The 25,115-nt window shown below is 45.6% G+C and overlaps 5 non-coding genes across 5 annotated transcripts; all 5 read right to left on the bottom strand.

Moving 5' to 3' along the window:
• Nucleotides 1-969: 969 nt before the first annotated feature.
• Nucleotides 970-1,041, bottom strand: TRNAH-GUG (transfer RNA histidin (anticodon GUG)). Its single transcript has one exon. It is a non-coding gene; the product is annotated as a tRNA-His (tRNA).
• A 2,283-nt stretch (nucleotides 1,042-3,324) lies between these two features.
• TRNAH-GUG (transfer RNA histidin (anticodon GUG)) lies at nucleotides 3,325-3,396 on the bottom strand. The gene has a single exon. It is a non-coding gene; the product is annotated as a tRNA-His (tRNA).
• Nucleotides 3,397-15,079: 11,683 nt separating this feature from the next.
• On the bottom strand, nucleotides 15,080-15,151 carry TRNAH-GUG (transfer RNA histidin (anticodon GUG)). Its single transcript has one exon. It is a non-coding gene; the product is annotated as a tRNA-His (tRNA).
• Nucleotides 15,152-17,434: 2,283 nt separating this feature from the next.
• Nucleotides 17,435-17,506, bottom strand: TRNAH-GUG (transfer RNA histidin (anticodon GUG)). Its single transcript has one exon. It is a non-coding gene; the product is annotated as a tRNA-His (tRNA).
• A 6,981-nt stretch (nucleotides 17,507-24,487) lies between these two features.
• On the bottom strand, nucleotides 24,488-24,559 carry TRNAH-GUG (transfer RNA histidin (anticodon GUG)). The gene has a single exon. It is a non-coding gene; the product is annotated as a tRNA-His (tRNA).
• Nucleotides 24,560-25,115: the final 556 nt, after the last annotated feature.

The following is a 25,115-nucleotide window of genomic DNA, read 5'->3' as shown; positions in this document are numbered from 1 at the left end:
CACCTGCAAGGTGCTATGGAAAGCACTTTTCCACATTGGACGTGCTATATTAACCCCCTCTCCCCAAATACAATAAAAATAAAGAAATATATGTGCTTCCATAATGTCTACCTTCTAATGTTTCATATGTGTAAGCACATTGTCCTCCTCCTGACCACATTCTAAAACTATGTGCAAATTGTTCCTTCCATAAACTGTCACTTCCTTCGCCCTTTATTTATAATGACTGTTATACTCTCTCTCTTTCCGCCACAGTATAAAAAAGCCTAGCACACCTCATGATTGGACTAAGAAATTCCTGTCATTTAGTTGGAAATGATTTTCCCATTATCCCCAAAAACTCCTCACTGTGTCTAAGAACGCTTTTTTTCACAGGACAATACAGATCAGATTGACTTGAAAGGTCCTTTCACGCGACTACAGAATGCCTCTCATTCCACTAAAAGATACGCCAGTGCCTACAATAGCCTAGGACTAGACTATGAGTCCCAATGTAGAAAGACCACAAGTCCACAGATATGCCTGTTTATTTAAACATCTGTATTATCATCAGCGTGTGACTGTAAATGCGGGACCTCGCGCTCTCTGTAACGCGCTCCATTGGCAACATCAGTTAAATGTCGTTGGTTCAATCCCTCGCGGATGTTGTTTTTATTCCCATTTGTAACTGGGAAATACTGTCGCTGCAATACATATGTCTTAATCAAGCTAGTGGTTATTGACGTAAATGGCAGTGTTATAATGTTTCATGTACTGCAAATGTCACCACATAATGCGCTCTTAATTAGATTTGGTTGAAATACATTACAGTCACCCGATGAAAAAGTGTGCAAAGAGCATTAAAGAAACAAAAGGTTCATAACAGTAACAGGACATATCGAATTGTTTCAGTCCTCCACAGAGATTGCCAATGTATTAATGGAAATTCTAAAATATCTGCCCAACTGCCGTGACATTGCCTCACCGCAATGCCGTGACTCGGATTCGAACCGAGGTTGCTGCGGCCACAACGCAGAGTACTAACCACTATACGATCACGGCGAGCTACTTGGGCTGCTACAATGTGACGTTCCACCTCTATCATAAACTGTAATCCATCGGTGATGTCATGACTCATGTTTGAATTAAAGGTTGGTTGTGATGTTATCCATGACAATAAGTGGGCACCTGATCCCCAGTCACTTATTTAAGATCTCAATAATCAAGTCAGAATCCAAATGAAAGTCATCAAAGTGGAGCCAATTAGAAATAATATAGTTACACAAACCTGGCAATGGTGCGGCAGCCAGGGCCGATAATGGCCCGCCAGCCTGAGAGCAGGAAAGTGTGAGAGCAGTGATGGTCTTGTGAGAGTTTACAGCTGTTATTGACCCTGTCCCCTTCCATTGCAGAGTTTTCTCCCTATAAGAAGTGCAGAGGCTCCCTCCGGGGTGCTAATAGTAAATTTATTTTTTTGCGCAGGAGAAGTGCTCTTCACCAATTGCACGTGCCAAATCACCTGAAGGCCACCACCATAAAATTCAGGCATTCATGTTCATGCGTCCTCCATGTTATGTCCTTATAAAGGGATGCATGTTCATGATGACTCCATGTCACACCTGCATACAAGGATGCATGTTCATGCCGCCTCGTTCTCTTGGCTTCATACAGGGATTTTATCTTCTCCCTGTCTCACCCTCATGCAGGGATGCATGACCAATGCTCCTTCCCTTCTCGCCCGCATACATGGATGCACGTTCATGTCTCCTCGTTCTCTCGGCTTCATACGGGGATTTTATCTCCTCCCTGTCTCACCCTCGGGAAGGGATGCATGACCAATGCTCCTTCCCGTCTCGCCCGCATACATGGATGCACGTTCACGCCTCCTCCTTCTCTCGGCTTCATACGGGGATCATATCTCCTCCCTGTCTCACCCTCATGAGGGGATGCATGACCAATGCTCCTTCCCTTCTCGCCTGCATACATGGATGCACGTTCACGCCTCCTCCTTCTCTCGGCTTCATACGGGGATCATATCTCCTCCCTGTCTCACCCTCATGCAGGGATGCATGACCAATGCTCCTTCCTGTCTCGCCCGCATACATGGATGCACGTTCGTTCACACCTCCTCCTTCTCTCGGCTTCATACGGGGATCATATCTCCTCCCTGTCTCACCCTCATGCAGGGATGCATGACCAATGCTCCTTCCCTTCTCGCCTGCATACATGGATGCACGTTCACGCCTCCTCCTTTTCTCGGCTTCATACGGGGATCATATCTCCTCAATGTCTCACCCTCACTTCCAACATGTGTAACTTCTTGTTCTCTTTGACGTCTGGGGCATGGGTGGCTACTGCACAGCTCTAGATGTCGCCCACCTGCAAGGTGCTATGGAAAGCACTTTTCCACATTGGACGTGCTATATTAACCCCCTCTCCCCAAATACAATAAAAATAAAGAAATATATGTGTTTCCATAATGTCTACCTTCTAATGTTTCATATGTGTAAGCACATTGTCCTCCTCCTGACCAAATTCTAAAACTATGTGCAAATTGTTCCTTCCATAAACTGTCACTTCCTTGGCCCTTTATTTATAATGACTGTTATACTCTCTCTCTTTCCGCCACAGTATAAAAATGCCTAGCACACCTCATGATTGGACTAAGAAATTCCTGTCATTTAGTTGGAAATGATTTTCCCATTATCCCCAAAAACTCCTCACTGTGTCTAAGAACATTTTTTTTCACAGGACAATACAGATCAGATTGACTTGAAAGGTCCTTTCACGCGACTACAGAATGCCTCTCATTCCACTAGAAGATACGCCAGTGCCTACAATAGCCTAGGACTAGACTATGAGTCCCAATGTAGAAAGACCACAAGTCCACAGATATGCCTGTTTATTTAAACATCTGTATTATCATCAGCGTGTGACTGTAAAGGCGGGACTTTGCGCTCTCTGTAACGCGCTCCATTGGCAACATCAGTTAAATGTCGTTGGTTCAATCCCTCGCGGATGTTGTTTTTATTCCCATTTGTAACTGGGAAATACTGTCGCTGCAATACATATGTCTTAATCAAGCTAGTGGTTATTGACGTAAATGGCAGTGTTATAATGTTTCATGTACTGCAAATGTCACCACATAATGCGCTCTTAATTAGATTTGGTTGAAATACATTACAGTCACCCGATGAAAAAGTGTGCAAAGAGCATTAAAGAAACAAAAGGTTCATAACAGTAACAGGACATATCGAATTGTTTCAGTCCTCCACAGAGATTGCCAATGTATTAATGGAAATTCTAAAATATCTGCCCAACTGCCGTGACATTGCCTCACCGCAATGCCGTGACTCGGATTCGAACCGAGGTTGCTGCGGCCACAACGCAGAGTACTAACCACTATACGATCACGGCGAGCTACTTGGGCTGCTACAATGTGACGTTCCACCTCTATCATAAGCTGTACTCCATCTGTGATGTCATGACTCATGTTTGAATTAAAGGTTGGTTGTGATGTTATCCATGAGAATAAGTGGACACCTGATCCCCAGTCACTTATTTAAGATCTCAATAATCAAGTCAGAATCCAAATGAAAGTCATCAAAGTGGAGCCAAATAGAAATAATATAGTTACACAAACCTGGCAATGGTGCGGCAGCCAGGGCTGATAATGGCCCGCCAGCCTGAGAGCAGGAAAGTGTGAGAGCAGTGATGGTCTTGTGAGAGTTTGCAGCTGTTATTGAACCTGTCCCCTTCCATTGCAGAGTTTTCTCCCTATAAGAAGTGCAGAGGCTCCCTCCGGGGTGCTAATAGTAAATTTATTTTTTTGCGCAGGAGAAGTGCTCTTCACCAATTGCACGTGCCAAATCACCCGAAGGCCACCACCATAAAATTCAGGCATTCATGTTCATGCGTCCTCCATGTTATGTCCTTATAAAGGGATGCATGTTCATGATGACTCCATGTCACACCTGCATACAAGGATGCATGTTCATGCCGCCTCGTTCTCTTGGCTTCATACAGGGATTTTATCTCCTCCCTGTCTCACCCTCATGCAGGGATGCATGACCAATGCTCCTTCCCTTCTCGCCCGCATACATGGATGCACGTTCATGTCTCCTCGTTCTCTCGGCTTCATACGGGGATTTTATCTCCTCCCTGTCTCACCCTCGGGAAGGGATGCATGACCAATGCTCCTTCCCGTCTCGCCCGCATACATGGATGCACGTTCACGCCTCCTCCTTCTCTCGGCTTCATACGGGGATCATATCTCCTCCCTGTCTCACCCTCATGAGGGGATGCATGACCAATGCTCCTTCCCTTCTCGCCTGCATACATGGATGCACGTTCACACCTCCTCCTTCTCTCGGCTTCATACGGGGATCATATCTCCTCCCTGTCTCACCCTCATGCAGGGATGCATGACCAATGCTCCTTCCTGTCTCGCCCGCATACATGGATGCACGTTCACGCCTCCTCCTTCTCTCGGCTTCATACGGGGATCATATCTCCTCCCTGTCTCACCCTCATGCAGGGATGCATGACCAATGCTCCTTCCCTTCTCGCCTGCATACATGGATGCACGTTCACGCCTCCTCCTTTTCTCGGCTTCATACCGGGATCATATCTCCTCAATGCCTCACCCTCACTTCCAACATGTGTAACTTCTTGTTCTCTTTGACGTCTGGGCCATGGGTGGCTACTGCACAGCTCTAGATGTCGCCCACCTGCAAGGTGCTATGGAAAGCACTTTTCCACATTGGACGTGCTATATTAACCCCCTCTCCCCAAATACAATAAAAATAAAGAAATATATGTGCTTCCATAATGTCTACCTTCTAATGTTTCATATGTGTAAGCACATTGTCCTCCTCCTGACCAAATTCTAAAACTATGTGCAAATTGTTCCTTCCATAAACTGTCACTTCCTTGGCCCTTTATTTATAATGACTGTTATACTCTCTCTCTTTCCGCCACAGTATAAAAATGCCTAGCACACCTCATGATTGGACTAAGAAATTCCTGTCATTTAGTTGGAAATGATTTTCCCATTATCCCCAAAAACTCCTCACTGTGTCTAAGAACATTTTTTTTCACAGGACAATACAGATCAGATTGACTTGAAAGGTCCTTTCACGCGACTACAGAATGCCTCTCATTCCACTAGAAGATACGCCAGTGCCTACAATAGCCTAGGACTAGACTATGAGTCCCAATGTAGAAATACCACAAGTCCACAGATATGCCTGTTTATTTAAACATCTGTATTATCATCAGCGTGTGACTGTAAAGGCGGGACTTTGCGCTCTCTGTAACGCGCTCCATTGGCAACATCAGTTAAATGTCGTTGGTTCAATCCCTCGCGGATGTTGTTTTTATTCCCATTTGTAACTGGGAAATACTGTCGCTGCAATACATATGTCTTAATCAAGCTAGTGGTTATTGACGTAAATGGCAGTGTTATAATGTTTCATGTACTGCAAATGTCACCACATAATGCACTCTTAATTAGATTTGGTTGAAATACATTACAGTCACCCGATGAAAAAGTGTGCAAAGAGCATTAAAGAAACAAAAGGTTCATAACAGTAACAGGACATATCGAATTGTTTCAGTCCTCCACAGAGATTGCCAATGTATAAATGGAAATTGTAAAATATCTGCCCAACTGCGGTGACATTGCCTCACCGCAATGCCGTGACTCGGATTCCAACCAAGGTTGCTGTGGCCACAACGCAGAGTACTAACCACTATACGATCACGGCGAGCTACTTGGGCTGCTACAATGTGTTGTTCCACCTCTATCATAAGCTGTACTCCATCTGTGATGTCATGACTCATGTTTGAATTAAAGGTTGGTTGTGATGTTATCCAGGAGAATAAGTGGACACCTGATCCCCAGTCACTTATTTAAGATCTCAATAATCAAGTCAGAATCCAAATGAAAGTCATCAAAGTGGAGCCAATTAGAAATAATATAGTTACACAAACCTGGCAATGGTGCGGCAGCCAGGGCCGAAAATGGCCCGCCAGCCTGAGAGCAGGAAAGTGTGAGAGCAGTGATGGTCTTGTGAGAGTTTACAGCTGTTATTGACCCTGTCCCCTTCCATTGCAGAGTTTTCTCCCTATAAGAAGTGCAGAGGCTCCCTCCGGGGTGCTAATAGTAAATTTATTTTTTTGCGCAGGAGAAGTGCTCTTCACCAATTGCACGCGCCAAATCACCCGAAGGCCACCACCATAAAATTCAGGCATTCATGTTCATGCGTCCTCCATGTTATGTCCTTATAAAGGGATGCATGTTCATGATGACTACATGTCACACCTGCATACAAGGATGCATGTTCATGCCGCCTCGTTCTCTTGGCTTCATACAGGGATTTTATCTCTTCCCTGTCTCACCCTCATGCAGGGATGCATGACCAATGCTCCTTCCCTTCTCGCCCGCATACATGGATGCACGTTCATGTCTCCTCGTTCTCTCGGCTTCATACGGGGATTTTATCTCCTCCCTGTCTCACCCTCGGGAAGGGATGCATGACCAATGCTCCTTCCCGTCTCGCCCGCATACATGGATGCACGTTCACGCCTCCTCCTTTTCTCGGCTTCATACGGGGATCATATCTCCTCCCTGTCTCACCCTCATGCAGGGATGCATGACCAATGCTCCTTCCTGTCTCGCCCGCATACATGGATGCACGTTCACGCCTCCTCCTTCTCTCGGCTTCATACGGGGATCATATCTCCTCCCTGTCTCACCCTCATGCAGGGATGCATGACCAATGCTCCTTCCTGTCTCGCCCGCATACATGGATGCACGTTCACGCCTCCTCCTTCTCTCGGCTTCATACGGGGATCATATCTCCTCCCTGTCTCACCCTCATGCAGGGATGCATGACCAATGTTCCTTCCCTTCTCACCTGCATACATGGATGCACGTTCACGCCTCCTCCTTTTCTCTGCTTCATAGGGGGATCATATCTCCTCAATGTCTCACCCTCACTTCCAACATGTGTAACTTCTTGTTCTCTTTGACGTCTGGGGCATGGGTGGCTACTGCACAGCTCTAGATGTCGCCCACCTGCAAAGTGCTATGGAAAGCACTTTTCCACATTGGACGTGCTATATTAACCCCCTCTCCCCAAATACAATAAAAATAAAGAAATATATGTGCTTCCATAATGTCTACCTTCTAATGTTTCATATGTGTAAGCACATTGTCCTCCTCCTGACCACATTCTAAAACTATGTGCAAATTGTTCCTTCCATAAACTGTCACTTCCTTGGCCCTTTATTTATAATGACTGTTATACTCTCTCTCTTTCCGCCACAGTATAAAAAAGCATAGCACACCTCATGATTGGACTAAGAAATTCCTGTCATTTAGTTGGAAATGATTTTCCCATTATCCCCAAAAACTCCTCACTGTGTCTAAGAACGCTTTTTTTCACAGGACAATACAGATCAGATTGACTTGAAAGGTCCTTTCACGCGACTACAGAATGCCTCTCATTCCACTAAAAGATACGCCAGTGCCTACAATAGCCTAGGACGAGACTATGAGTCCCAATGTAGAAAGACCACAAGTCCACAGATATGCCTGTTTATTTAAACATCTGTATTATCATCAGCGTGTGACTGTAAAGGCGGGACCTCGCGCTCTCTGTAACGCGCTCCATTGGCAACATCAGTTAAATGTCGTTGGTTCAATCCCTCGCGGATGTTGTTTTTATTCCCATTTGTAACTGGGAAATACTGTGGCTGCAATACATATGTGTTAATCAAGCTAGTGGTTATTGACGTAAATGGCAGTGTTATAATGTTTCATGTACTGCAAATGTCACCACATAATGCGCTCTTAATTAGATTTGGTTGAAATACATTACAGTCACCCGATGAAAAAGTGTGCAAAGAGCATTAAAGAAACAAAAGGTTCATAACAGTAACAGGACATATCGAATTGTTTCAGTCCTCCACAGAGATTGCCAATGTATTAATGGAAATTCTAAAATATCTGCCCAACTGCCGTGACATTGCCTCACCGCAATGCCGTGACTCGGATTCGAACCGAGTTTGCTGCGGCCACAACGCAGAGTACTAACCACTATACGATCACGGCGAGCTACTTGGGCTGCTACAATGTGACGTTCCACCTCTATCATAAGCTGTACTCCATCTGTGATGTCATGACTCATGTTTGAATTAAAGGTTGGTTGTGATGTTATCCATGAGAATAAGTGGACACCTGATCCCCAGTCACTTATTTAAGATCTCAATAATCAAGTCAGAATCCAAATGAAAGTCATCAAAGTGGAGCCAATTAGAAATAATATAGTTACACAAACCTGGCAATGGTGCGGCAGCCAGGGCCGATAATGGCCCGCCAGCCTGAGAGCAGGAAAGTGTGAGAGCAGTGATGGTCTTGTGAGAGTTTACAGCTGTTATTGACCCTGTCCCCTTCCATTGCAGAGTTTTCTCCCTATAAGAAGTGCAGAGGCTCCCTCCGGGGTGCTAATAGTAAATTTATTTTTTTGCGCAGGAGAAGTGCTCTTCACCAATTGCACGTGCCAAATCACCCGAAGGCCACCACCATAAAATTCAGGCATTCATGTTCATGCGTCCTCCATGTTATGTCCTTATAAAGGGATGCATGTTCATGATGACTCCATGTCACACCTGCATACAAGGATGCATGTTCATGCCGCCTCGTTCTCTTGGCTTCATACAGGGATTTTATCTTCTCCCTGTCTCACCCTCATGCAGGGATGCATGACCAATGCTCCTTCCCTTCTCGCCCGCATACATGGATGCACGTTCATGTCTCCTCGTTCTCTCGGCTTCATACGGGGATTTTATCTCCTCCCTGTCTCACCCTCGGGAAGGGATGCATGACCAATGCTCCTTCCCGTCTCGCCCGCATACATGGATGCACGTTCACGCCTCCTCCTTCTCTCGGCTTCATACGGGGATCATATCTCCTCCCTGTCTCACCCTCATGAGGGGATGCATGACCAATGCTCCTTCCCTTCTCGCCTGCATACATGGATGCACGTTCACGCCTCCTCCTTCTCTCGGCTTCATACGGGGATCATATCTCCTCCCTGTCTCACCCTCATGCAGGGATGCATGACCAATGCTCCTTCCTGTCTCGCCCGCATACATGGATGCACGTTCACACCTCCTCCTTCTCTCGGCTTCATACGGGGATCATATCTCCTCCCTGTCTCACCCTCATGCAGGGATGCATGACCAATGCTCCTTCCCTTCTCGCCTGCATACATGGATGCACGTTCACGCCTCCTCCTTTTCTCGGCTTCATATGGGGATCATATCTCCTCAATGTCTCACCCTCACTTCCAACATGTGTAACTTCTTGTTCTCTTTGACGTCTGGGGCATGGGTGGCTACTGCACAGCTCTAGATGTCGCCCTCCTGCAAGGTGCTATGAAAAGCACTTTTCCACATTGGACGTGCTATATTAACCCCCTCTCCCCAAATACAATAAAAATAAAGAAATATATGTGCTTCCATAATGTCTACCTTCTAATGTTTCATATGTGTAAGCACATTGTCCTCCTCCTGACCACATTCTAAAACTATGTGCAAATTGTTCCTTCCATAAACTGTCACTTCCTTGGCCCTTTATTTATAATGACTGTTATACTCTCTCTCTTTCCGCCACAGTACAAAAAAGCCTAGCACACCTCATGATTGGACTAAGAAATTCCTGTCATTTAGTTGTAAATGATTTTCCCATTATCCCCAAAAACTCCTCACTGTGTCTAAGAACGCTTTTTTTCACAGGACAATACAGATCAGATTGACTTGAAAGGTCCTTTCACGCGACTACAGAATGCCTCTCATTCCACTAAAAGATACGCCAGTGCCTACAATAGCCTAGGACTAGACTATGAGTCCCAATGTAGAAAGACCACAAGTCCACAGATATGCCTGTTTATTTAAACATCTGTATTATCATCAGCGTGTGACTGTAAAGGCGGGACCTTGCGCTCTCTGTAACGCGCTCCATTGGCAACATCAGTTAAATGTCGTTGGTTCAATCCCTCGCGGATGTTGTTTTTATTCCCATTTGTAACTGGGAAATACTGTCGCTGCAATACATATGTCTTAATCAAGCTAGTGGTTATTGACGTAAATGGCAGTGTTATAATGTTTCATGTACTGCAAATGTCACCACATAATGCGCTCTTAATTAGATTTGGTTGAAATACATTACAGTCACCCGATGAAAAAGTGTGCAAAGAGCATTAAAGAAACAAAAGGTTCATAACAGTAACAGGACATATCGAATTGTTTCAGTCCTCCACAGAGATTGCCAATGTATTAATGGAAATTGTAAAATATCTGCCCAACTGCGGTGACATTGCCTCACCGCAATGCCGTGACTCGGATTCGAACCGAGGTTGCTGCGGCCACAACGCAGAGTACTAACCACTATACGATCACGACGAACTACTTGGGCTGCTACAATGTGACGTCCACCTCTATCATAAGCTGTACTCCATCTGTGATGTCATGACTCATGTTTGAATTAAAGGTTGGTTGTGATGTTATCCATGAGAATAAGTGGACACCTGATCCCCAGTCACTTATTTAAGATCTCAATAATCAAGTCAGAATCCAAATGAAAGTCATCAAAGTGGAGCCAATTAGAAATAATATAGTTACACAAACCTGGCAATCGTGCGGCAGCCAGGGCCGATAATGGCCCGCCAGCCTGAGAGCAGGAAAGTGTGAGAGCAGTGATGGTCTTGTGAGAGTTTACAGCTGTTATTGACCCTGTCCCCTTCCATTGCAGAGTTTTCTCCCTATAAGAAGTGCAGAGGCTCCCTCCGGGGTGCTAATAGTACATTTATTTTTTTGCGCAGGAGAAGTGCTCTTCACCAATTGCACGTGCCAAATCACCCGAAGGCCACCACCATAAAATTCAGGCATTCATGTTCATGCGTCCTCCATGTTATGTCCTTATAAAGGGATGCATGTTCATGATGACTCCATGTCGCACCTGCATACAAGGATGCATGTTCATGCCGCCTCGTTCTCTTGGCTTCATACAGGGATTTTATCTCCTCCCCTGTCTCACCCTCATGCAGGGATGCATGACCAATGCTCCTTCCCTTCTCGCCCGCATACATGGATGCACGTTCATGTCTCCTCGTTCTCTCGGCTTCATACGGGGATTTTATCTCCTCCCTGTCTCACCCTCAGGAAGGGATGCATGACCAATGCTCCTTCCCGTCTCGCCCGCATACATGGATGCACGTTCACGCCTCCTCCTTCTCTCGGCTTCATACGGGGATCATATCTCCTCCCTGTCTCACCCTCATGCAGGGATGCATGACCAAGGCTCCTTCCTGTCTCGCCCGCATACATGGATGCACGTTCACGCCTCCTCCTTCTCTCGGCTTCATACGGGGATCATATCTCCTCCCTGTCTCACCCTCATGCAGGGATGCATGACCAATGCTCCTTCCCTTCTCGCCTGCATACATGGATGCACGTTCACGCCTCCTCCTTCTCTCGGCTTCATACGGGGATCATATCTCCTCAATGTCTCACCCTCACTTCCAACATGTGTAACTTCTTGTTCTCTTTGACGTCTGGGGCATGGGTGGCTACTGCACAGCTCTAGATGTCGCCCACCTGCAAGGTGCTATGGAAAGCACTTTTCCACATTGGACGTGCTATATTAACCCCCTCTCCCCAAATACAATAAAAATAAAGAAATATATGTGCTTCCATAATGTCTACCTTCTAATGTTTCATATGTGTAAGCACATTGTCCTCCTCCTGACCACATTCTAAAACTATGTGCAAATTGTTCCTTCCATAAGCTGTCACTTCCTTGGCCCTTTATTTATAATGACTGTTATACTCTCTCTCTTTCCGCCACAGTATAAAAACGCCTAGCACACCTCATGATTGGACTAAGAAATTCCTGTCATTTAGTTGGAAATTATTTTCCCATTATCCCCAAAAACTCCTCACTGTGTCTAAGAACGCTTTTTTTCACAGGACAATACAGATCAGATTGACTTGAAAGGTCCTTTCACGCGACTACAGAATGCCTCTCATTCCACTAAAAGATACGCCAGTGCCTACAATAGCCTAGGACTAGACTATGAGTCCCAATGTAGAAAGACAACAAGTCCACAGATATGCCTGTTTATTTAAACATCTGTATTATCATGAGCTTGTGACTGTAAAGGCGGGACCTCGCGCTCTCTGTAACGCGCTCTATTGGCAACATCAGTTAAATGTCGTTGGTTCAATCCCTCGCGGATGTTGTTTTTATTCCCATTTGTAACTGGGAAATACTGTTGCTGCAATACATATGTCTTAATCAAGCTAGTGGTTATTGACGTAAATGGCAGTGTTATAATGTTTCATGTACTGCAAATGTCACCACATAAGGCGCTCTTAATTAGATTTGGTTGAAATACATTACAGTCACCCGATGAAAAAGTGTGCAAAGAGCATTAAAGAAACAAAAGGTTCATAACAGTAACAGGACATATCGAATTGTTTTAGTCCTCCACAGAGATTGCCAATGTATTAATGGAAATTGTAAAATATCTGCCCAACTGCCGTGACATTGCCTCACCGCAATGCTGTGACTCGGATTCGAACAGAGGTTGCTGCGGCCACAACGCAGAGTACTAACCACTATACGATCACAGCGAGCTACTTGGGCTGCTACAATGTGACGTTCCACCTCTATCATAAGCTGTACTCCATCTGTGATGTCATGACTCATGTTTGAATTAAAGGTTGGTTGTGATGTTATCCATGAGAATAAGTGGACACCTGATCCCCAGTCACTTATTTAAGATCTCAATAATCAAGTCAGAATCCAAATGAAAGTCATCAAAGTGGAGCCAATTAGAAATAATACAGTTACACAAACCTGGCAATGGTGCGGCAGCCAGGGCCGATAATGGCCCGCCAGCCTGAGAGCAGGAAAGTGTGAGAGCAGTGATGGTCTTGTGAGAGTTTACAGCTGTTATTGACCCTGTCCCCTTCCATTGCAGAGTTTTCTCCCTATAAGAAGTGCAGAGGCTCCCTCCGGGGTGCTAATAGTACATTTATTTTTTTGCGCAGGAGAAGTGCTCTTCACCAATTGCACGTGCCAAATCACCCGAAGGCCACCACCATAAAATTCAGGCATTCATGTTCATGCGTCCTCCATGTTATGTCCTTATAAAGGGATGCATGTTCATGATGACTCCATGTCACACCTGCATACAAGGATGCATGTTCATGCCGCCTCGTTCTCTTGGCTTCATACAGGGATTTTATCTCCTCCCTGTCTCACCCTCATGCAGGGATGCATGACCAATGCTCCTTCCCTTCTCGCCCGCATACATGGATGCACGTTCATGTCTCCTCGTTCTCTCGGCTTCATACGGGGATTTTATCTCCTCCCTGTCTCACCCTCAGGAAGGGATGCATGACCAATGCTCCTTCCCGTCTCGCCCGCATACATGGATGCACGTTCACGCCTCCTCCTTCTCTCGGCTTCATACGGGGATCATATCTCCTCCCTGTCTCACCCTCATGCAGGGATGCATGACCAATGCTCCTTCCTGTCTCGCCCGCATACATGGATGCACGTTCACGCCTCCTCCTTCTCTCGGCTTCATACGGGGATCATATCTCCTCCCTGTCTCACCCTCATGCAGGGATGCATGACCAATGCTCCTTCCCTTCTCGCATGCATACATGGATGCACGTTCACGCCTCCTCCTTCTCTCGGCTTCATACGGGGATCATATCTCCTCCCTGTCTCACCCTCATGCAGGGATGCATGACCAATGCTCCTTCCTGTCTCGCCCGCATACATGGATGCACGTTCACGCCTCCTCCTTCTCTCGGCTTCATACGGGGATCATATCTCCTCCCTGTCTCACCCTCATGCAGGGATGCATGACCAATGCTCCTTCCCTTCTCGCCTGCATACATGGATGCACGTTCACGCCTCCTCCTTCTCTCGGCTTCATACGGGGATCATATCTCCTCAATGTCTCACCCTCACTTCCAACATGTGTAACTTCTTGTTCTCTTTGACGTCTGGGGCATGGGTGGCTACTGCACAGATCTAGATGTCGCCCACCTGCAAGGTGCTATGGAAAGCACTTTTCCACATTGGACGTGCTATATTAACCCCCTCTCCCCAAATACAATAAAAATAAAGAAATATATGTGCTTCCATAATGTCTACCTTCTAATGTTTCATATGTGTAAGCACATTGTCCTCCTCCTGACCACATTCTAAAACTATGTGCAAATTGTTCCTTCCATAAACTGTCACTTCCTTCGCCCTTTATTTATAATGACTGTTATACTCTCTCTCTTTCCGCCACAGTATAAAAAAGCCTAGCACACCTCATGATTGGACTAAGAAATTCCTGTCATTTAGTTGGAAATGATTTTCCCATTATCCCCAAAAACTCCTCACTGTGTCTAAGAACGCTTTTTTTCACAGGACAATACAGATCAGATTGACTTGAAAGGTCCTTTCACGCGACTACAGAATGCCTCTCATTCCACTAAAAGATACGCCAGTGCCTACAATAGCCTAGGACTAGACTATGAGTCCCAATGTAGAAAGACCACAAGTCCACAGATATGCCTGTTTATTTAAACATCTGTATTATCATCAGCGTGTGACTGTAAAGGCGGGACCTCGCGCTCTCTGTAACGCGCTCCATTGGCAACATCAGTTAAATGTCGTTGGTTCAATCCCTCGCGGATGTTGTTTTTATTCCCATTTGTAACTGGGAAATACTGTCGCTGCAATACATATGTCTTAATCAAGCTAGTGGTTATTGACGTAAATGGCAGTGTTATAATGTTTCATGTACTGCAAATGTCACCACATAATGCGCTCTTAATTAGATTTGGTTGAAATACATTACAGTCACCCGATGAAAAAGTGTGCAAAGAGCATTAAAGAAACAAAAGGTTCATAACAGTAACAGGACATATCGAATTGTTTCAGTCCTCCACAGAGATTGCCAATGTATTAATGGAAATTCTAAAATATCTGCCCAACTGCCGTGACATTGCCTCACCGCAATGCCGTGACTCGGATTCGAACCGAGGTTGCTGCGGCCACAACGCAGAGTACTAACCACTATACGATCACGGCGAGCTACTTGGGCTGCTACAATGTGACGTTCCACCTCTATCATAAACTGTAATCCATCGGTGATGTCATGACTCATGTTTGAATTAAAGGTTGGTTGTGATGTTATCCATGACAATAAGTGGGCACCTGATCCCCAGTCACTTATTTAAGATCTCAATAATCAAGTCAGAATCCAAATGAAAGTCATCAAAGTGGAGCCAATTAGAAATAATATAGTTACACAAACCTGGCAATGGTGCGGCAGCCAGGGCCGATAATGGCCCGCCAGCCTGAGAGCAGGAAAGTGTGAGAGCAGTGATGGTCTTGTGAGAGTTTACAGCTGTTATTGACCCTGTCCCCTTCCATTGCAGAGTTTTCTCCCTATAAGAAGTGCAGAGGCTCCCTCCGGGGTGCTAATAGTAAATTTATTTTTTTGCGCAGGAGAAGTGCTCTTCACCAATTGCACGTGCCAAATCACCTGAAGGCCACCACCATAAAATTCAGGCATTCATGTTCATGCGTCCTCCATGTTATGTCCTTATAAAGGGATGCATGTTCATGATGACTCCATGTCACACCTGCATACAAGGATGCATGTTCATGCCGCCTCGTTCTCTTGGCTTCATACAGGGATTTTATCTTCTCCCTGTCTCACCCTCATGCAGGGATGCATGACCAATGCTCCTTCCCTTCTCGCCCGCATACATGGATGCACGTTCATGTCTCCTCGTTCTCTCGGCTTCATACGGGGATTTTATCTCCTCCCTGTCTCACCCTCGGGAAGGGATGCATGACCAATGCTCCTTCCCGTCTCGCCCGCATACATGGATGCACGTTCACGCCTCCTCCTTCTCTCGGCTTCATACGGGGATCATATCTCCTCCCTGTCTCACCCTCATGAGGGGATGCATGACCAATGCTCCTTCCCTTCTCGCCTGCATACATGGATGCACGTTCACGCCTCCTCCTTCTCTCGGCTTCATACGGGGATCATATCTCCTCCCTGTCTCACCCTCATGCAGGGATGCATGACCAATGCTCCTTCCTGTCTCGCCCGCATACATGGATGCACGTTCGTTCACACCTCCTCCTTCTCTCGGCTTCATACGGGGATCATATCTCCTCCCTGTCTCACCCTCATGCAGGGATGCATGACCAATGCTCCTTCCCTTCTCGCCTGCATACATGGATGCACGTTCACGCCTCCTCCTTTTCTCGGCTTCATACGGGGATCATATCTCCTCAATGTCTCACCCTCACTTCCAACATGTGTAACTTCTTGTTCTCTTTGACGTCTGGGGCATGGGTGGCTACTGCACAGCTCTAGATGTCGCCCACCTGCAAGGTGCTATGGAAAGCACTTTTCCACATTGGACGTGCTATATTAACCCCCTCTCCCCAAATACAATAAAAATAAAGAAATATATGTGTTTCCATAATGTCTACCTTCTAATGTTTCATATGTGTAAGCACATTGTCCTCCTCCTGACCAAATTCTAAAACTATGTGCAAATTGTTCCTTCCATAAACTGTCACTTCCTTGGCCCTTTATTTATAATGACTGTTATACTCTCTCTCTTTCCGCCACAGTATAAAAATGCCTAGCACACCTCATGATTGGACTAAGAAATTCCTGTCATTTAGTTGGAAATGATTTTCCCATTATCCCCAAAAACTCCTCACTGTGTCTAAGAACATTTTTTTTCACAGGACAATACAGATCAGATTGACTTGAAAGGTCCTTTCACGCGACTACAGAATGCCTCTCATTCCACTAGAAGATACGCCAGTGCCTACAATAGCCTAGGACTAGACTATGAGTCCCAATGTAGAAAGACCACAAGTCCACAGATATGCCTGTTTATTTAAACATCTGTATTATCATCAGCGTGTGACTGTAAAGGCGGGACTTTGCGCTCTCTGTAACGCGCTCCATTGGCAACATCAGTTAAATGTCGTTGGTTCAATCCCTCGCGGATGTTGTTTTTATTCCCATTTGTAACTGGGAAATACTGTCGCTGCAATACATATGTCTTAATCAAGCTAGTGGTTATTGACGTAAATGGCAGTGTTATAATGTTTCATGTACTGCAAATGTCACCACATAATGCGCTCTTAATTAGATTTGGTTGAAATACATTACAGTCACCCGATGAAAAAGTGTGCAAAGAGCATTAAAGAAACAAAAGGTTCATAACAGTAACAGGACATATCGAATTGTTTCAGTCCTCCACAGAGATTGCCAATGTATTAATGGAAATTCTAAAATATCTGCCCAACTGCCGTGACATTGCCTCACCGCAATGCCGTGACTCGGATTCGAACCGAGGTTGCTGCGGCCACAACGCAGAGTACTAACCACTATACGATCACGGCGAGCTACTTGGGCTGCTACAATGTGACGTTCCACCTCTATCATAAGCTGTACTCCATCTGTGATGTCATGACTCATGTTTGAATTAAAGGTTGGTTGTGATGTTATCCATGAGAATAAGTGGACACCTGATCCCCAGTCACTTATTTAAGATCTCAATAATCAAGTCAGAATCCAAATGAAAGTCATCAAAGTGGAGCCAAATAGAAATAATATAGTTACACAAACCTGGCAATGGTGCGGCAGCCAGGGCTGATAATGGCCCGCCAGCCTGAGAGCAGGAAAGTGTGAGAGCAGTGATGGTCTTGTGAGAGTTTACAGCTGTTATTGAACCTGTCCCCTTCCATTGCAGAGTTTTCTCCCTATAAGAAGTGCAGAGGCTCCCTCCGGGGTGCTAATAGTAAATTTATTTTTTTGCGCAGGAGAAGTGCTCTTCACCAATTGCACGTGCCAAATCACCCGAAGGCCACCACCATAAAATTCAGGCATTCATGTTCATGCGTCCTCCATGTTATGTCCTTATAAAGGGATGCATGTTCATGATGACTCCATGTCACACCTGCATACAAGGATGCATGTTCATGCCGCCTCGTTCTCTTGGCTTCATACAGGGATTTTATCTCCTCCCTGTCTCACCCTCATGCAGGGATGCATGACCAATGCTCCTTCCCTTCTCGCCCGCATACATGGATGCACGTTCATGTCTCCTCGTTCTCTCGGCTTCATACGGGGATTTTATCTCCTCCCTGTCTCACCCTCGGGAAGGGATGCATGACCAATGCTCCTTCCCGTCTCGCCCGCATACATGGATGCACGTTCACGCCTCCTCCTTCTCTCGGCTTCATACGGGGATCATATCTCCTCCCTGTCTCACCCTCATGAGGGGATGCATGACCAATGCTCCTTCCCTTCTCGCCTGCATACATGGATGCACGTTCACACCTCCTCCTTCTCTCGGCTTCATACGGGGATCATATCTCCTCCCTGTCTCACCCTCATGCAGGGATGCATGACCAATGCTCCTTCCTGTCTCGCCCGCATACATGGATGCACGTTCACGCCTCCTCCTTCTCTCGGCTTCATACGGGGATCATATCTCCTCCCTGTCTCACCCTCATGCAGGGATGCATGACCAATGCTCCTTCCCTTCTCGCCTGCATACATGGATGCACGTTCACGCCTCCTCCTTTTCTCGGCTTCATACCGGGATCATATCTCCTCAATGCCTCACCCTCACTTCCAACATGTGTAACTTCTTGTTCTCTTTGACGTCTGGGCCATGGGTGGCTACTGCACAGCTCTAGATGTCGCCCACCTGCAAGGTGCTATGGAAAGCACTTTTCCACATTGGACGTGCTATATTAACCCCCTCTCCCCAAATACAATAAAAATAAAGAAATATATGTGCTTCCATAATGTCTACCTTCTAATGTTTCATATGTGTAAGCACATTGTCCTCCTCCTGACCAAATTCTAAAACTATGTGCAAATTGTTCCTTCCATAAACTGTCACTTCCTTGGCCCTTTATTTATAATGACTGTTATACTCTCTCTCTTTCCGCCACAGTATAAAAATGCCTAGCACACCTCATGATTGGACTAAGAAATTCCTGTCATTTAGTTGGAAATGATTTTCCCATTATCCCCAAAAACTCCTCACTGTGTCTAAGAACATTTTTTTTCACAGGACAATACAGATCAGATTGACTTGAAAGGTCCTTTCACGCGACTACAGAATGCCTCTCATTCCACTAGAAGATACGCCAGTGCCTACAATAGCCTAGGACTAGACTATGAGTCCCAATGTAGAAATACCACAAGTCCACAGATATGCCTGTTTATTTAAACATCTGTATTATCATCAGCGTGTGACTGTAAAGGCGGGACTTTGCGCTCTCTGTAACGCGCTCCATTGGCAACATCAGTTAAATGTCGTTGGTTCAATCCCTCGCGGATGTTGTTTTTATTCCCATTTGTAACTGGGAAATACTGTCGCTGCAATACATATGTCTTAATCAAGCTAGTGGTTATTGACGTAAATGGCAGTGTTATAATGTTTCATGTACTGCAAATGTCACCACATAATGCGCTCTTAATTAGATTTGGTTGAAATACATTACAGTCACCCGATGAAAAAGTGTGCAAAGAGCATTAAAGAAACAAAAGGTTCATAACAGTAACAGGACATATCGAATTGTTTCAGTCCTCCACAGAGATTGCCAATGTATTAATGGAAATTGTAAAATATCTGCCCAACTGCGGTGACATTGCCTCACCGCAATGCCGTGACTCGGATTCCAACCAAGGTTGCTGTGGCCACAACGCAGAGTACTAACCACTATACGATCACGGCGAGCTACTTGGGCTGCTACAATGTGTTGTTCCACCTCTATCATAAGCTGTACTCCATCTGTGATGTCATGACTCATGTTTGAATTAAAGGTTGGTTGTGATGTTATCCAGGAGAATAAGTGGACACCTGATCCCCAGTCACTTATTTAAGATCTCAATAATCAAGTCAGAATCCAAATGAAAGTCATCAAAGTGGAGCCAATTAGAAATAATATAGTTACACAAACCTGGCAATGGTGCGGCAGCCAGGGCCGAAAATGGCCCGCCAGCCTGAGAGCAGGAAAGTGTGAGAGCAGTGATGGTCTTGTGAGAGTTTACAGCTGTTATTGACCCTGTCCCCTTCCATTGCAGAGTTTTCTCCCTATAAGAAGTGCAGAGGCTCCCTCCGGGGTGCTAATAGTAAATTTATTTTTTTGCGCAGGAGAAGTGCTCTTCACCAATTGCACGCGCCAAATCACCCGAAGGCCACCACCATAAAATTCAGGCATTCATGTTCATGCGTCCTCCATGTTATGTCCTTATAAAGGGATGCATGTTCATGATGACTACATGTCACACCTGCATACAAGGATGCATGTTCATGCCGCCTCGTTCTCTTGGCTTCATACAGGGATTTTATCTCTTCCCTGTCTCACCCTCATGCAGGGATGCATGACCAATGCTCCTTCCCTTCTCGCCCGCATACATGGATGCACGTTCATGTCTCCTCGTTCTCTCGGCTTCATACGGGGATTTTATCTCCTCCCTGTCTCACCCTCGGGAAGGGATGCATGACCAATGCTCCTTCCCGTCTCGCCCGCATACATGGATGCACGTTCACGCCTCCTCCTTCTCTCGGCTTCATACGGGGATCATATCTCCTCCCTGTCTCACCCTCATGCAGGGATGCATGACCAATGCTCCTTCCTGTCTCGCCCGCATACATGGATGCACGTTCACGCCTCCTCCTTCTCTCGGCTTCATACGGGGATCATATCTCCTCCCTGTCTCACCCTCATGCAGGGATGCATGACCAATGCTCCTTCCTGTCTCGCCCGCATACATGGATGCACGTTCACGCCTCCTCCTTCTCTTGGCTTCATACGGGGATCATATCTCCTCCCTGTCTCACCCTCATGCAGGGATGCATGACCAATGTTCCTTCCCTTCTCACCTGCATACATGGATGCACGTTCACGCCTCCTCCTTTTCTCTGCTTCATAGGGGGATCATATCTCCTCAATGTCTCACCCTCACTTCCAACATGTGTAACTTCTTGTTCTCTTTGACGTCTGGGGCATGGGTGGCTACTGCACAGCTCTAGATGTCGCCCACCTGCAAAGTGCTATGGAAAGCACTTTTCCACATTGGACGTGCTATATTAACCCCCTCTCCCCAAATACAATAAAAATAAAGAAATATATGTGCTTCCATAATGTCTACCTTCTAATGTTTCATATGTGTAAGCACATTGTCCTCCTCCTGACCACATTCTAAAACTATGTGCAAATTGTTCCTTCCATAAACTGTCACTTCCTTGGCCCTTTATTTATAATGACTGTTATACTCTCTCTCTTTCCGCCACAGTATAAAAAAGCATAGCACACCTCATGATTGGACTAAGAAATTCCTGTCATTTAGTTGGAAATGATTTTCCCATTATCCCCAAAAACTCCTCACTGTGTCTAAGAACGCTTTTTTTCACAGGACAATACAGATCAGATTGACTTGAAAGGTCCTTTCACGCGACTACAGAATGCCTCTCATTCCACTAAAAGATACGCCAGTGCCTACAATAGCCTAGGACTAGACTATGAGTCCCAATGTAGAAAGACCACAAGTCCACAGATATGCCTGTTTATTTAAACATCTGTATTATCATCAGCGTGTGACTGTAAAGGCGGGACCTCGCGCTCTCTGTAACGCGCTCCATTGGCAACATCAGTTAAATGTTGTTGGTTCAATCCCTCGCGGATGTTGTTTTTATTCCCATTTGTAACTGGGAAATACTGTGGCTGCAATACATATGTGTTAATCAAGCTAGTGGTTATTGACGTAAATGGCAGTGTTATAATGTTTCATGTACTGCAAATGTCACCACATAATGCGCTCTTAATTAGATTTGGTTGAAATACATTACAGTCACCCGATGAAAAAGTGTGCAAAGAGCATTAAAGAAACAAAAGGTTCATAACAGTAACAGGACATATCGAATTGTTTCAGTCCTCCACAGAGATTGCCAATGTATTAATGGAAATTCTAAAATATCTGCCCAACTGCCGTGACATTGCCTCACCGCAATGCCGTGACTCGGATTCGAACCGAGTTTGCTGCGGCCACAACGCAGAGTACTAACCACTATACGATCACGGCGAGCTACTTGGGCTGCTACAATGTGACGTTCCACCTCTATCATAAGCTGTACTCCATCTGTGATGTCATGACTCATGTTTGAATTAAAGGTTGGTTGTGATGTTATCCATGAGAATAAGTGGACACCTGATCCCCAGTCACTTATTTAAGATCTCAATAATCAAGTCAGAATCCAAATGAAAGTCATCAAAGTGGAGCCAATTAGAAATAATATAGTTACACAAACCTGGCAATGGTGCGGCAGCCAGGGCCGATAATGGCCCGCCAGCCTGAGAGCAGGAAAGTGTGAGAGCAGTGATGGTCTTGTGAGAGTTTACAGCTGTTATTGACCCTGTCCCCTTCCATTGCAGAGTTTTCTCCCTATAAGAAGTGCAGAGGCTCCCTCCGGGGTGCTAATAGTAAATTTATTTTTTTGCGCAGGAGAAGTGCTCTTCACCAATTGCACGTGCCAAATCACCCGAAGGCCACCACCATAAAATTCAGGCATTCATGTTCATGCGTCCTCCATGTTATGTCCTTATAAAGGGATGCATGTTCATGATGACTCCATGTCACACCTGCATACAAGGATGCATGTTCATGCCGCCTCGTTCTCTTGGCTTCATACAGGGATTTTATCTTCTCCCTGTCTCACCCTCATGCAGGGATGCATGACCAATGCTCCTTCCCTTCTCGCCCGCATACATGGATGCACGTTCATGTCTCCTCGTTCTCTCGGCTTCATACGGGGATTTTATCTCCTCCCTGTCTCACCCTCGGGAAGGGATGCATGACCAATGCTCCTTCCCGTCTCGCCCGCATACATGGATGCACGTTCACGCCTCCTCCTTCTCTCGGCTTCATACGGGGATCATATCTCCTCCCTGTCTCACCCTCATGAGGGGATGCATGACCAATGCTCCTTCCCTTCTCGCCTGCATACATGGATGCACGTTCACGCCTCCTCCTTCTCTCGGCTTCATACGGGGATCATATCTCCTCCCTGTCTCACCCTCATGCAGGGATGCATGACCAATGCTCCTTCCTGTCTCGCCCGCATACATGGATGCACGTTCACACCTCCTCCTTCTCTCGGCTTCATACGGGGATCATATCTCCTCCCTGTCTCACCCTCATGCAGGGATGCATGACCAATGCTCCTTCCCTTCTCGCCTGCATACATGGATGCACGTTCACGCCTCCTCCTTTTCTCGGCTTCATATGGGGATCATATCTCCTCAATGTCTCACCCTCACTTCCAACATGTGTAACTTCTTGTTCTCTTTGACGTCTGGGGCATGGGTGGCTACTGCACAGCTCTAGATGTCGCCCACCTGCAAGGTGCTATGGAAAGCACTTTTCCACATTGGACGTGCTATATTAACCCCCTCTCCCCAAATACAATAAAAATAAAGAAATATATGTGCTTCCATAATGTCTACCTTCTAATGTTTCATATGTGTAAGCACATTGTCCTCCTCCTGACCAAATTCTAAAACTATGTGCAAATTGTTCCTTCCATAAACTGTCACTTCCTTGGCCCTTTATTTATAATGACTGTTATACTCTCTCTCTTTCCGCCACAGTATAAAAATGCCTAGCACACCTCATGATTGGACTAAGAAATTCCTGTCATTTAGTTGGAAATGATTTTCCCATTATCCCCAAAAACTCCTCACTGTGTCTAAGAACATTTTTTTTCACAGGACAATACAGATCAGATTGACTTGAAAGGTCCTTTCACGCGACTACAGAATGCCTCTCATTCCACTAGAAGATATGCCAGTGCCTACAATAGCCTAGGACTAGACTATGAGTCCCAATGTAGAAAGACCACAAGTCCACAGATATGCCTGTTTATTTAAACATCTGTATTATCATCAGCGTGTGACTGTAAAGGCGGGACTTTGCGCTCTCTGTAACGCGCTCCATTGGCAACATCAGTTAAATGTCGTTGGTTCAATCCCTCGCGGATGTTGTTTTTATTCCCATTTGTAACTGGGAAATACTGTCGCTGCAATACATATGTCTTAATCAAGCTAGTGGTTATTGACGTAAATGGCAGTGTTATAATGTTTCATGTACTGCAAATGTCACCACATAATGCGCTCTTAATTAGATTTGGTTGAAATACATTACAGTCACCCGATGAAAAAGTGTGCAAAGAGCATTAAAGAAACAAAAGGTTCATAACAGTAACAGGACATATCGAATTGTTTCAGTCCTCCACAGAGATTGCCAATGTATTAATGGAAATTCTAAAATATCTGCCCAACTGCCGTGATATTGCCTCACCGCAATGCCGTGACTCGGATTCGAACCGAGGTTGCTGCGGCCACAACGCAGAGTACTAACCACTATACGATCACAGCGAGCTACTTGGGCTGCTACAATGTGACGTTCCACCTCTATCATAAGCTGTACTCCATCTGTGATGTCATGACTCATGTTTGAATTAAAGGTTGGTTGTGATGTTATCCATGAGAATAAGTGGACACCTGATCCCCAGTCACTTATTTAAGATCTCAATAATCAAGTCAGAATCCAAATGAAAGTCATCAAAGTGGAGCCAATTAGAAATAATATAGTTACACAAACCTGGCAATGGTGCGGCAGCCAGGGCTGATAATGGCCCGCCAGCCTGAGAGCAGGAAAGTGTGAGAGCAGTGATGGTCTTGTGAGAGTTTACAGCTGTTATTGAACCTGTCCCCTTCCATTGCAGAGTTTTCTCCCTATAAGAAGTGCAGAGGCTCCCTCCGGGGTGCTAATAGTAAATTTATTTTTTTGCGCAGGAGAAGTGCTCTTTACCAATTGCACGTGCCAAATCACCCGAAGGCCACCACCATAAAATTCAGGCATTCATGTTCATGCGTCCTCCATGTTATGTCCTTATAAAGGGATGCATGTTCATGATGACTCCATGTCACA

This window comes from Ambystoma mexicanum, assembly GCF_040938575.1.
Source record: "Ambystoma mexicanum isolate Mex_15411 chromosome 12 unlocalized genomic scaffold, UKY_AmexF1_1 Mex_chr12_unloc.1, whole genome shotgun sequence".
Lineage (NCBI taxonomy): Eukaryota > Metazoa > Chordata > Amphibia > Caudata > Ambystomatidae > Ambystoma > Ambystoma mexicanum.
Note: the sequence above shows the minus strand (reverse complement) of the source record. Positions and strands in the feature narration are given on the sequence as shown.